Source organism: Neoarius graeffei, chromosome 15 (assembly GCF_027579695.1).
Source record: "Neoarius graeffei isolate fNeoGra1 chromosome 15, fNeoGra1.pri, whole genome shotgun sequence".
NCBI classification, from domain to species: domain Eukaryota; kingdom Metazoa; phylum Chordata; class Actinopteri; order Siluriformes; family Ariidae; genus Neoarius; species Neoarius graeffei.
In genome coordinates, this window is record NC_083583.1 from 50,512,939 (window position 1) to 50,518,938 (window position 6,000).

Genomic DNA, 6,000 nt, shown 5'->3' on the forward strand with positions numbered 1-6,000 from the left:
CTTCATGGAATAACTGATAAATATTTGGCCCTTGGAAGAAACAAGCTATATTCCCTTTTTTGGTGGCATCATTAATATGCTGATGAGGTCTGTTCTGATTGGCTAATTTGTAGCCAATCACGTTCACACAGAGTTGCCACAGATTTCACTACAACTCCATCAAGTAGTCATTTAAATCTCATTCAGTATAAAATAACTCTCAAAATCAATCTAAACCTTTGAGAACTTGTTGGAATTGACAAAGGAAATGTGCACAGTCCAAATGATAAAAAACTTCCCCAAACTTTAACATTAATCAACCTGGCAACAGCCCACAGCACCGTGCTGAAATAGTGAGTTAGAACAGACATGTACTCTCTAAGCAACCAAAATAGTCAGCATCTGAGTAATGTCTTGTTGATGAATAAATTGAGAAATTAGAGATTTATTTGACAAAACTTTTTACTAACAGAAAAAGATGCATCTTATATTGGAAATGCATTTCTTTGATCTGGCTTCAACTGTCAAAAAGTGGAGAACGTTACACAGCATGGCTACTTATAGGTTCTGGTTATAATGCCAGTAAAGCTGGAACTGCATCTCTCTTCAGTATCAAATGCTGAATGAAGCCTGCTCGATGTTGTCCACGATTTGAGAAACTGTCCCGAGTGAAACGTTCACAAAGCGGATCTGCTTAACATAAGGTGAAGTTGTGAACACGTTTTTAGCAACTTTAGTAGTATCATGAAAGAGCTAGCCAGCACCGGCAGATCTGTTTATCACCAAGTCAGCTTTAAGGAGATGAAGGCGGCAGCGTACAGAGCGCAAAAGCGAAGATGGCATGGTGGCCAGGGTGCAGGCCAGGCTACAGGCCAGGCTACGAACTGCTCCACACAGACCTCCTTTGTCAAGCATTTTACTTGCAAACGGATGAACTAAAGCTGTGGCTCAACATTCAGAGATCTCTGTGTTGATTTTTACAGAGACGTGGCTCCAGCGCACTGGTTCTTGACGGGGCTGTGGAGCTAATGACCGAACAAAGGACTCCGGTAAGGGCAGGGATAACGATGTCAACAAAGACTGGTGCACCAAACACAATCTGGTTGTATTTGCGCACGTAAAACTTCCACGCTAGTGAGCAACTGTGACAATTTGTAAGCAAACATGGCCGCCAGGTTTGCTTCATTAAAAACGGAAGATTTGAGAATTTTGGTTGCCAGGTTGCTCTGCTGTGTGTAGCTGTTGATTTAAAAAAAGTAACCAAGTAAATTCCATAGGGAAATTAATACTTAAAGGAGAAGTGAAGTCATTTTTAAACCTGCTTTATTTCTTAATTAACGTGTTCTTCAGTTACGGTTTCAGTTTTAATAACCTTATATCGTGACTCGTATTGGCAACTAATTGCGATTAAATATTATACTTATCGGCCTATTCGGTTTTTAGCCATGTTGAATTTAGTTCGTTTGGTCCACGGCAGGCGTCAGTTATCCACACAATCTTCACAAGACTTCGAAACGTGACGTGTCAGTGCCGCCATTTTGAAAACTGTTTTCCAAACGAAATATTGCGCAAAAAAAAGAGAGTTTAAATGACGAGTACTGCCTACTTTTTTCAAACTTTCCTGATCGCTATCAAAACAAACAAAACTTCTGGCTTGATTACATCAGCATTTGAAAGAGGGCGCATGTATCTTTTGACAATGTTGGCAGATGTTGGTCACTTTGATTTCCGCTGTACATTTTACTTCCATCCTACGATGTCTCGCACAGGTCTCAACGAATCTCGTTTACGGCCACTGCTTTGACGTATGGACTGATATATTACATATTTCAAACGCTCATAACTTGCTATAGCAATGACAAAATAGCGATCAAAAATCCATTCCTATATTTAATAAAATTAGATAAATAGAATTTTGATTTTTTTTAAAAATTGCCTTCAGCTTTCCTTCAAGTCGGAGTGAAAAATACTGTGGTGAGCGTGCGTGGAAGAAGAGTCTGGACACAGAAAGCTTAGTTTCTTGGTCGTTAGCCTGTGCTACTTGCTCTCTATAGCACAGCTTTATTAGCATTGGCTAACACACTGATGAACGCTACACCGGCTGGAAGGTGACGTCACTGCATGCTGACTCGCAGGTAAGCTAGCGCTGGCCTTCGAGAATGCTGATATGAAGAGTGTGTGTATATTATATAGTAATAATAATAATAATAATAATAATAATAATAATAAGCTTTTTTTTCATGGTATATCAGATATATTCCATTCAGCTAGCACGATACTGAACTCGTCTTCGGCTCGTTCAATATAATGCTAGCTGAATGCAATACATCTGATATACCGTTCAACACCAGCCAATATTATTTAAATAGTTCAATCTGCCAGTGAACTAGGATTGTCTACAACATCACAGTTAAGCATTATGTATGCTGGATGCTTACCTCATTGTTAACTTTCAAAATATTGATTTAAAAATTCTGCGACCTACTCTTCCTGACTCCTCCTAAATCACACTCCAGCAACTGCTCTGAAAACCCTTTGGCTGTGTAATTTGCTACTGTTGTTGTTGTGAAAGTCTCTGCTGCCATTTCCAATACGTTTGTAACTTTATCATATACAATGGCTATCACACAAACAGAATAACATGGCATAGCTGACCAAAACACCATCTATTTTTGCTTAAACAGGGCTGCACATTCCCCCACTAGTTCAAATTTTCTGGGCAACTCAGAGTGCCACCTTACCTTGCAACCAGTTTCACTTTCAGCTTATAACATGAGAAATACTGGACAGCATAGGAGTTCGTTTGTTTGTTTTTTACAGAAAAGAATCAGTCTTAAAGATATCTTTCAAAGAAAGAACAACCTGTAGAAAGACTCTACAATCAGTTTCATCTGAAATATACAGCACTGGCTTGTGTTTTTAATAACATCGGTAATACTGAAATATTTTTAGACTAGGTTATCATATCATGAAAATCTGATCATGTCTGGTGAAACCACACAACTAAAGTCAAGCGAGAAACACCTACTAGGACAGTGTTTCTCAAACTTTTTGTAGGGACTCCTTTAAAATGCAAAATAAATTATATGGCACCCCATAAGTAGGGATTTAACTTGATGTTTTTAGAGCCATAACACATTATGTCGAAGTTGACTTTCCTGCTTGGATCCCTGAGTGTGTTGTGATTTTGTACTGCATCACTGTACCTGTTTTTGTTTTTAAATTGAAGACATTCTGGCTATGTTTCATGGACCCCCGAGGGTCCCCAGATCCCACTTTGAGAACCAGTGTACTAGGAGACCAACATACAAGATCATTGTGAATGCAGGGTTTTCTTTCCAAAACGAATTTTATAAATAAATAAGTTAAATCAAAAAGGCTGAGCTAACATTATCTGAACCAGCTTAAAAACCTACATGATGACTTCTGGGGGGGGGGGGGAACCACACACACAGCAACATGGGTCTAGGTTTAGCAGACTTTCACACATTGTGAAACTGCAAACAACCATCTGTCCGCCTTATCTCATCTGGGCACTGCAACCTTGAGGTCTTTGAGAAACAGGGTCAGCCTCGTCGCACTGGAAATCCAGCAAAACAAGCTCATCAACATGTTTAAAAAAAGTCCACTAGAGCATCGTCTGTGCTGAAAGGGGAAAAAGCCTCCATCCCATCCTCCACGTCTTACATCAATCTGTCAAGCACCGGTTACATAACTGTGCCACTCTGTCCTAGAGAACAGAGCAAGGCAAGGCAAAAAGTAAAACAAAACCCTACAGAAAGATCTGAAACGCTGCAACGATGATTCCCGACCTGTAATCACTATCATTTTCGCTCATCTGGTTGTGTGTTACATTTTAAGTTCAAAGTGTGTTATAAAAGGACGAGATATAATCTCAGTGCCAGTGCAGGATCCTGTGACCTTTCAGTGTAATTCATCTTCGTGCACCAGATTTGAGAAAAGGCACCTAGTTTGAGAAACTACACTTGAGGTGGAAAAAGCCAATGACAAAACAATCATTTCACACTGACTGTTCCCCACCCCCACAGATTAACGCTTCAGATCCACAGTGCTAACCAAACACAGAAATGGGGTCAGAGGAAACTACAGAGCATTTCATAAAATGACTTTCGACATATAAAAAAAAAAAAAAACTCGTGTGTGTGTGTGTGTGTGTGTAAACCTCTCATAATACTCCTGTCAGTGGATTAGCTTTGACTCTGAGTTGCTCTCCCATCCCCCCCTCACACACACACACACCAAATAGTTCACAGCCTCCTTTCTGTCATGTTGAAAAGCAAATATATATATATGGTTTTCATTAAACAGGTGATATAATTATAATTCACCACAAAAAAAAAAAAACACTTTATGGAATTTAAAAAAATGAATAAATAATGATAATTCCTATTCCTACAAACAACTTTAGTGTTTACTGACCTCTTGAGAAATTCATTGCTGGAGAACTGTTAGCACTAACAAGCTAACCAGTTTGTGTGTTTATTCAGCTATTTAGTAAAACTTTTTTTTTAAACAAAAAAAGAATTCCAAACAAAAATATGATTATTAAATTAAAAAGCAGCCATACAAGTCGATATTAAGTCGATATTTCTTCTTTAAAATGTTAAAACGTCGGTTAAAATGCTAGCTAACGTTGCGTGAGTTAGCATTATATAGCATGATATTATACGCACACACATATACTGTATTTACATTCACGCGCAGGCAAACAGGCTCGCGCTCGCGCGCACGCGCACACAAGCGCGCGCGCATACACACACACACTTACAACCACGCACAGTGTGGCGCGCGCACACACACACACACATATACTGCCCATCCCCCACCCGGTCATATAAGCTAACCAAGAAACAGCGTTTGTGTGGAGAAATAAAGCCCGTACAGTGTTATAATTACACCCCGCTTGTTTTTAAGCGTCCTAAAGACACTACGGGGTGAATATAAGGGATAAAGTGCAGAAATACACACTTACTTTAATATCCCGGGCGACACAAGGGGAGCCTTCTGTGCTGTGCTGCCTGTGTGGAATTTCCTCCTCCTCGGCTATTTTTTAAAACAGAGCCGCAATAAAGCGTTATAAACCCGCACTGAGGCGGCGAGTCGCGAGTTAAATTCCCAAACAAGCGTCCGGTTCGGCTTACAGCGGCGTAGACGCGGGTTAAACGCTTTAAAAATACATATTTAAGAGCGAATGAGGTGCATTTGTGGGGCTGTTTGCTAGTAGAGAAAGCCAAACGGTTCAGGACCAGCCAACGGCTTCAGACACTCAAACACACAAGCGGTGACTTTCCAGGCAAAAATGGTGGGAGGCCTGGGCGGCTCGCGCTGCAGCTTTGTTCAAACTGAAGCTCTCTTTTTTACACACACTTTACTATACAAAGCGAAATACAGCTATCATTGTTTTTTTTCCCTTTGTTTGAAATCCAATACAGAATTCGTCCTTGTGTCATCTCATCTCATTATCTCTAGCCGCTTTATTCTGTTCTACGGGCAAGCTGGAGCCTATCCCAGCTGACCACGGGTGAAAGGCGGGGTACACCCTGGACAAGTCGCCAGGTCATCACAGGGCTGACACATAGACACAGACAACCATTCACACTCACATTCACACCTACGGTCAATTTAGAGTCACCAGTTAACCTAACCTGCATGTCTTTGGACTGTGGAGGAAACCCACGGAGAGAACATGCAAACTCGACACAGAAAGGCCCTCGCCGGCCATGGGGCTCAAACCCGGACCTTCTTGCTGTAGGGCGATAGCGCTAACCACTACACCACCGTGCTGCCCCTTTTCAGATCTCATCTCATCTTATTATCTCTAGCCGCTTTATCCTGTTCTACAGGGTCGCGGGCAAGCTGGAGCCTATCCCAGCTGACTACGGGCGAAAGGCGGGGTACACCCTGGACAAGTCGCCAGGTCATCACAGGGCTGACACATAGACACAGACAACCATTCACACTCACATTCACACCTACGGTCAATTTAGAGCCACCAGTTAA

The 6,000-nt window shown here is 41.2% G+C and overlaps 1 protein-coding gene across 4 annotated transcripts in view; it reads right to left on the reverse strand.

Annotated features, from left to right (window-relative positions):
- tbl1xr1a (TBL1X/Y related 1a) overlaps positions 1–5,255 on the reverse strand; it is a 208,724-nt gene extending 203,469 nt beyond the window's left edge. For 2 of the 4 annotated variants that reach the window (XM_060941549.1, XM_060941550.1), the window contains exons 1-2: positions 4,973–5,255; positions 3,186–3,271 (exon numbers count right to left, since the gene is read on the reverse strand). The gene's annotated coding sequence lies outside the window, so the exon portion shown is untranslated. The remainder of the gene's footprint in view (positions 1–3,185; positions 3,272–4,972) is intronic. The other 2 variants (XM_060941547.1, XM_060941548.1) reach the window with 1 other exon arrangement.
- Between the last annotated feature and the right edge of the window lie 745 nt (positions 5,256–6,000).